Source organism: Oncorhynchus keta, chromosome 5 (assembly GCF_023373465.1).
Source record: "Oncorhynchus keta strain PuntledgeMale-10-30-2019 chromosome 5, Oket_V2, whole genome shotgun sequence".
Lineage (NCBI taxonomy): Eukaryota > Metazoa > Chordata > Actinopteri > Salmoniformes > Salmonidae > Oncorhynchus > Oncorhynchus keta.
Genome location: NC_068425.1, coordinates 6,923,475 through 6,931,695, shown reverse-complemented (window position 1 = coordinate 6,931,695; position 8,221 = coordinate 6,923,475). Strand labels below are relative to the sequence as shown.

Genomic DNA, 8,221 nt, shown 5'->3' with positions numbered 1-8,221 from the left:
GTGTTCAGGGGAGACTGCTAGAGTCAGTCCTTAATGGTCGAATTGCTGCAGAGGAAACACTACATATTCCCAATTCGATATGTCGGCCAAAGGTGTCTATGATTACTGGGGAGAAGACTGGAACTGATGACATTGCACAACTTGCGAAAATGCGTCCAACACAGGCGTGTCATGTGACGTAAGAAGACGTTTCAGCACCATTGACAGGTATCACTACTAGCGCAAAAACCCATGAAGACGTCAGCGACTTCAACACTTTGAACATAGTCACACGGCAAAGATTCTACCAGTGGTTCTGTGTTGTGGCCGTAGCCCTGTTGCTACTGTTATTGTCCTGCTTACTAGGGTACCAATTCCCCTAAACCCTTAACTTAAATTTGTAAAACTATATGTGATGGGAAATATAGCTCTCTGACTCTTTGGTATCACGTTTCAAGTGTTACTATTATGAATCCTCATGGCTGGTCCTATTAAGGCTATATAGAATAACACGAAGGCCCGTATTTATAAAGCATCTCAGAGAGTTGGAGTGAATAAATGCAGCAGAATAATTAGGCTACATCTTTAATTTCAGCCTATAACATGACATTTCAATATGATTCCACCCATGACATTTTATCAAGACCCTGATGGAACAGGTGTTTTCGAACTGGGTTGGAACAAAAGCCTGCACCTTCTCCTGCTGGTCTCCAGGACCGCAGACAGTTTTGGTGACCACTTCCCTAAAGTATATGATCTTTACAGTTGAACAGGATTTGAATACTATGGATTAATCCCAATATTATATAGAAAAGGGGAGAAATGAACCAATGCCAAGATTTGACTTGCATAGTCAAAAACGTGCATAGCACTATCACACACACACACACACACACACACACACACACACACACACACACACACACACACACACACACACACACACACACACACGGGCGATTGGAAGTGATGCAGACAAATACATTGATGGAAGCTACAATCTATCTGCAATATTAAAGCTGATCTACCCCATAAAATATTTTATTTATAAAAAAATGTAAAAAGATAGAATAGCCCTGTCAAAAAGATTGACTCTGTAGGGAAAATATCCCTGATATCGTAGCCTATACCAAGGTACTTTTGTCACATATTATTTTTCATTTTCCCCGTGTAAAAAAAAAAAAAAACGACAAATAGAAAGTTCAAACAAAATATGTTGTCGTTGCTTGTCAACATTGCACCCCAGCTGACAACAGTAAGGTGAAAGTTGGTTACGTCATCATGAAAATGAAAGTTGAGAGATGTGGGTATTGACTCTGACGTTCCCCATTCACTTTTCAGATGTAGCGCAACAGCAGAAGACTACGGAATAATTGTTCGGACTAACTTTGATCGAAAACCACTAAATTAATGTCTTATATGGCTATATTTCTTAAGAAGTGTGGGTTTTATTTCGACTTCGACGATATTGTTATCGGAATTTTTTTTCGGTTCAAGCGAAGTTATTAGCAGTTGAAAGCAAAGCTCGCGAATAGCCTATAGTCGCTATAGTAATAGTCTAGCCGATAACTAAAAGGGATAAATTCATTTTGTGGTTCAATTATAATTTAAACTGATTTCAAGGAGAATGTGTAGAGATTTACTTGATTTTTTTCGTCCAGGAGACGGAGCAGGCATGGAATTCCAATTGCTGCATGCGCTAGTCTGGAAAATGGAAGTCCCCGCCTCCGGTAGGTTGATCGGTGGGAAATTCTCCATACAGTTTTCCTTTCCCAATTCCAGAAAAACTACTTAATTAACACAATTAATATGTTCAAACTCATATGGAAAACTAATAGCGAAACAAACTGCTATTTACAATGTATACAATGCAGGGTTGGACGTGTATTTTTCTTATTATTTGCAGTATGCAGAGCGTGTGTCATTGCTGTGACTGGATCCCACACCACTATGGTCACTTGAGCGCAGAATACCTTTCCCTGCTGGACCAGATGGTGAGTTATCAGCACACTGTAAGAGGAGACTGAATGCATGTACTAAGGACAGCAAAAAAAAAAAAAACAACCAACCAAGCAAAATAGTAATGTGTTTCATGTTTAGCATCTGTGTTAGAAAACTGTTAGTCTATATTTGAAAATAAATAGTAAAAGGGCTGAAATTACAGCCTCGAGGACGACCTGGAGGGCGAGGCGCAGGGCGATCCGGATGGAGGCGGTGGAACTCACCTAGCAGAGATGGGTCCAGATCAGAAACTTTTTCCTCTGGCACCCGTAGTGCCGGAAGCCATGTGTAAACAGTGCCTCCGCAGTTTGTAGGGCCGCAGGAAAGCCGGGCAAAGGGAGGAGATGGCAGGACTTAGATAACCGATCCACAACGACCAGGATCGTGGTGTTCCCCTGTGATGGAGGAAGATCGGTGAGGAAGTCCACAGACAGGTGTGACTAAGGCCGCTGTGGAACGGGGGCTGTAAACTTCTCTGGACAGGTGTCTAGGAGCCTTACACTGGGTGCACACACCGAACAGGAGGAAACATAAACCCTCACGTCTTTGGCCAAGGTGGGCCACCAGTACTTCCCCCTAAGACGCTGCAACGTCCTCTCGATCCCCGGATGACCAGAGGAGGGTAGCTTGTGGGCCCACCTGATCGATCTATCGCGAACACCAAGTGGGACATACCTCCGACCAGCTGGACACTGTGCTGGAGTGGGTCCTAACCATGAAGCCTGCTCGATTTCCATGTCCACCTCCCATACCACCGGTGCCACCAGACAAGAAGTCGGAAGTATGGGGGTGGGATCGATGGACCACTCCTCGGTATCGTTGAGACGGGACAGTGCGTCAGTGAACCTGGTCTGTAAGAGATGGTGAAACAAAAGCTGGTGAAAAACATTGCCCACCTTGCCTGACAAGGATTCAGTCTCCTCTCTGCCCAGATGTACTCCAGATTACGGTGGTCAGTCCAGATGAGAAAAGAGTGTTTCTCCCCCTCAAGCCAATGTCTCCACACCTTCAGAGCTTTTACCACCAGCTTTTACCGCTACTCCCAGTCCCCACATCATAGTTTCGCTCTGCCGGACTGAGCTTCCTAGAGAAGAAAGTGCAGGGGCGAAGCTTCGGGGGCGTGCCCAAGGACTGTGATAGCATGATGCCAACACCAGCCTCGGACGCGTCCACCTCCACTATGAATGCCAAAGAGGGTCAGGATGCGCCAATACGGGAGCATCGGTAAACAACGCCTTCAGACGACCAAAGACCATGTCCGCCTCCGCCGCCCACCGTAAACGCACAGGCCCCCTTCAGCAGTGAGGTAATGGGAGCAGCCACCTAACCAAAACCCCGGATAAACCTCCGGTAGTAATTGTCAAACCCTAAAACCGCTGCACCTCCTTTACTGTGGTCGGAGTCAGCCAATTACGCACGGCCGCAATGCGATGAGAGGTAGCGGGTAACTGAACCCCACTGTAATGGAATTTAGACCTCTGTAGTCTATACACGGACGCAGACCTCAAGCCTTCTTCTTCACAAAAAAATTAACTCAAGGAGGCGGGTTACGTGAAGGGCCGAATGTACCCCTGTCCCAGAGATTCGGTGACATATGTCTCCATAGCCACCATCTCGTCCTGTGACAGGGGATACACGTGACTCCTGGGAAGTGTGGAGTTCACCTGGAGGTTTATCGCACAATCCCCTCGTCGATGATATGGTAATTGGGTCGACCTCTTTTCACATTTAGCGATAGCCAAATCGGCATATTCAGGGGGAAGCCGCATGGTGGAGACTTGGTCTGGACTCTCCACCGTCGTCGCACTGATGGAAACTCCCACACACCTACCTGAGCACTCATATGACCATCCCTCATGAGCCCCCTGTTTCCACAAAATTTTAGGATTGTGATAAGCCAACCAGGGAATCCCCAGCACCGGTGGAAACGCAGGAGAATCAATGAGGAAGAGACTAATCCGCTCCTCATGACCCCCTTCGTCACCATGTCCAGTGGAACCGTGGCCTCTCTGACCTGCCCTGACCCTAATGGTCGACTATGTAGGGCGTGCACGGGGAAGGGTTGGTCCATCTGAACCAAGGGAATCCCTAACTTAAGCGCAAACCCGGGGTCCATAAAACTTCCCACTGCGCCTGAATCTACTAGCGCCTTATGCTGGGAATGAGGGGAAAACTCAAGAAAGGAAATCAACACATACAAATGACCATCAGGGAGCTCCGGGTGATCCTGGTGCTGACTCACCTGAGGTGTCGGAGCAGTGCTCTGTCTGCCCTCTTGACTCCCAGACGAGCTCCTCCAACACCGGTCAGAAGTTTGCCCTCTCCGACCACAACTGGTGCAGGAGGAGGTTTCACGCTCTGACCGTAGATTGCTTTGTATGTTTCTATTTTTAGTTTGGTCAGGGTGTGATGTGGGTGGGTATTCTATGTCGTAGGTCGAGGTTTTCTTTTTCTATGTGTTTGGCCTGGTATGGTTCTCAATCTGAGGCAGCTGTCTATCGTTGTCTCTGATTGAGAGCAAGACTTAGGTAGCCTGTTTTCCCATTTTGATTTGTGGGTGATTATTTTCCGTTTCAGTGTTTTCACCATACGGGACTATTTCGGTTTTCCTTTATTCTTTTGTTTGTTTGTATTCAGTGTTCAGTTTATTAAAGGCATCATGAACACGTACCACGCTGCGCTTTGGTCTACTCCGTCTTCCACCAACGACAGCCGTTACAGGAGGCTCCTCCTCCGGTCGCCCTAGCTGCATCACCCCCTAACTCCATGGGTGTTGGAGTGGGAGGGCTGGACGGTGGAATGAACAGAACCCTATTTGGATGCCCACGAGCTGCCAGCAAGTTGTCCAGCCTGATGGACATGTCGATCAGTTGGTCCAGAGTGAGGGTGGTGTCTCGACAAGCTAGCTCCCTGTGGGCGTCCTCTCGCAGTCTACACTTATAGTGTCCATCAGGGCCCTGTCATTCCACCCTGCGCCGGCGGCCAGGGTAAGGAACTCCAGAGTGAAGTCCTGTGCGCTCCCCGTCTCCTGCCTCAGATGACACAGCCAATCACCAGAGGCGGGTGACCTCTGGGTAATGGTCCCTCGCTGAGTCTGGACCCTCCCAGACCGCGTTGGCCGACTCCAGGGCTTTGCCCGAAAGGCAGGAGACGAGGACGTTGACACTCTCCTCTCCCGAGGAGTCGGGTGAACGGTCGCCAGGTAAAGATCCAGCTGGAGCAGGAACCCCTTACACCCGGCAGCCATCCCATCGTACTCCCTCGGGAGCGCAAGCCGAATCCCGCTGGGGCCGGACAGCGCCAGAGAAGGTGGTGGTGCAGGCTGGAGAGTGGCTGAAGACGGGGTAGGGAGGCCGCTCCTCTCCCATCTCTCAATTCTCGACATCACTGGATCCATGGCCGTCCCCAGACGGTGTAGCACCGCTGTATGCTAGAGGACACGTTCCTCCATGGACGGAGAGGGCGCGTCCTCTCCTGCTGACTCCATGATTGTGGTGAAGGATTCTGTCAAAATCTCCCTAGGAGAGGTGGGTGTGGAGTCAGGCGCAGGAGAGAGCGAATTACAAGGAAGGGCGTTTATTACAAGTCCAAAGAACAGGAACAGGACCACAACAGTAGCCACAAAACAACAGGAACGCGGTCCAGAAAAAACACCTGTTCAACAGAACAAACCCAAAACGCAACCCAAACAAATGACAGCTAACAAACACTCCCGCACAAACCCAAGAGGGAAGGGCAAGATTAAATACCCCACTAATAACCTAAACTAGACACAGGTGCACAACCAGACAAAACCAAACAAAAAAGAGAAGGGATCGGTGGCAGCTAGTAGTCCAGCGACGACGAGCGCCGAGCGCGGCGTGAACCGGGAGAGGAGCCACCTTCGGTGGAAGTCGTGACACATATACAGTACGTTCGGAAAGTGTTGTTACGTTACAGCCTTATTCTAAAATGGATTAATTTCAGTTAAACCGAAATGGATGAAAATACCACCAAATGAAAGCTGACAGTCTGCACATTAATCTCATAGTCATGTATCATTTCAAATCCAAAGTGCTGGAGTACAGAGCCAAAACAACCAAACGTGTCCTGTCCCAATACTTTTGGAGCTCATGGAGTTTGTCAAATTTCTCAAGCTCAGTCAATTTGTTTGGGAATTATTGATAGATAGCAGTATTCATACATTGTCTTTAACTTGACCACTGAGGAACACTAAACACCACTTTGAAAGCCATTCTGGTGTGTCTTTTGCCTTAAAATGTGTGTAATTGTCCCACGGAAAAATGTAATGCTAACCCAGTGTCAGGCCTTCAAAGAACTAAGGCATGTTTTCCTCTAATTTTTCATCTTGGCTTTGCTCCTTTCATATTTATTTTGATCCCGACAAACTCCTCAGTCCCTTCTGGTGACAAGTCTACCCATAACATGATGCTGTCAGGGTTTTCCTCCTCTTCGTCTGAAGAGGAGAGGCGAGAAGGATCGGAGGACCAATATGCGGCGTCGTAAGTGTCCATGGTTCTTTTAATAAGAAATGCTCAACATGAACACAAGTGAATACAAAAACAATAAACGTGGACCGAACGAAACCCAAAACAGTACCGTGTGGTGAAAAACACAGACACGGAAACAAACACCCCCAAACAAACAGTGAAACCCAGGCTACCTAAGTATGATTCTCAATCAGAGTCAACTAACGACACCTGCCTCTGATTGAGAACCATACTAGGCCGAAACATAGAAATCCCAAAATCATAGAAAAACAAACATTGACTGCCCACCCCAACTCACGCCCTGACCATACTAAATAATGACAAAACAAAGGAAATAAAGGTCAGAACGTGACAGATGCAGCCACTGTAAAACTTGAAAATACCAACAGTTTCACTCTGTGATGTGTTGTGTTGGATTTGCCACAACATTTATTATTTAGACACAAAAGTTCATTAATTTGTCATGTTGTCTTGCAATATTACTTAACTGCCATGTTGCAACCCAAATGGATGTTTTAGAATGGGTTATTTTTGAATAGGTCTACTACTTTTCACTTTGTCATTCAGGCCTGTAATGTGGAGTGAAGGCAATGGTGTTGATCCATGCAGAGTTTTCTATCAGCTCAGCCAATACACACTGTAGCTATTTTAAAATAATCTTTATCCTCATAGTGACATTCGTGAGTTTGCATTCACTTCCACAGCTCATTTAGGAAGGATTGCGAGATATTTTGAGCTTCTGATTGCAATTATACACAGTCCAGAGATGAATTACCATACTTGACCGAACTCAAGATATTCAGGGATTTGGGATTATTTATTCACCTCATCTGATCTAAAAGATCTCGCAGACATGCTTTAAAAGCTAATTTGTGGATCTGAGGTTTAATCATTGTTTGATATTCACTCTCCACTAACCTTTGACATTACAGAGATAGGGGAAGTTGCTCTCAAATCCTGAGAACCACTACTTTTGCAAACAGTTGGACCGCATTCAAGAAATAAATAATAATAAATAATTATTAACCAATTGTGTGAATAATAACCCTGGCTTTCATCCGGCGCTTTTGGTGGCCTTCCATGGTTCATGATGTCGCCGCCTGCGCTGTGTGCACAAAATAAGACTCCGCGGCAAGCTCCGGATGGCCTTCTTCAAGCACTCCCTCTCACCGCCCATCATCCCATATCTCTCTGGACATTGTCGCAACCCCTATTACCCCTATTTACCAGCCTGTTCAACCTCTCTTTCATATCGTCTGAGATCCCCAAGGATTAGAAAGCTGCCGCAGTCATCCCCCTCTTCAAAGGGGGAGACACCCTGGACCCAAACTGTTACAGACCTATATCTATCCTGCCCTGCCTTTCTAAGGTCTTCGAAAGCCAAGTCAACAAACAGGTCACTGACCATCTCGAATCCCACCGTACCTTCTCCGCTGTGCAGTCTGGTTTCCGAGCCGGTCACGGGTGCACCTCAGCCACGCTCAAGGTACTGAACGATATCATAACCACCATCGATAAAAGACAGTACTGTGCAGCCGTCTTCATCGACCTTGCCAAGGCTTTCGACTCTGTCAATCACCATATTCTTATCGGCAGACTCAGTAGCCTCGGTTTTTCGGATGACTGCCTTGCCTGGTTCACCAATTACTTTGCAGACAGAGTTCAGTGTGTCAAATCGGAGGGCATGCTGTCCGGTCCTCTGGCAGTCTCTACGGGGGTGCCACAGGGTTCAATTCTCGGGCCGACTCTTT

At 47.1% G+C, this 8,221-nt stretch overlaps 1 protein-coding gene and 1 long non-coding RNA gene across 2 annotated transcripts in view; one reads left to right on the top strand and one right to left on the bottom strand.

Moving 5' to 3' along the window:
• LOC127929994 (uncharacterized) overlaps positions 1 to 8,217 on the bottom strand; it is a 30,044-nt gene extending 21,827 nt beyond the window's left edge. The window contains exon 1 of the long non-coding RNA XR_008136456.1: positions 7,977 to 8,217. This is a non-coding gene — a long non-coding RNA (uncharacterized LOC127929994). The remainder of the gene's footprint in view (positions 1 to 7,976) is intronic.
• The window catches only part of LOC118384764 (interferon a3-like), a 47,855-nt gene continuing 40,954 nt past the window's right edge, over positions 1,321 to 8,221 (top strand). The window contains exon 1 of the mRNA XM_052518600.1: positions 1,321 to 1,709. The gene's annotated coding sequence lies outside the window, so the exon portion shown is untranslated. The remainder of the gene's footprint in view (positions 1,710 to 8,221) is intronic.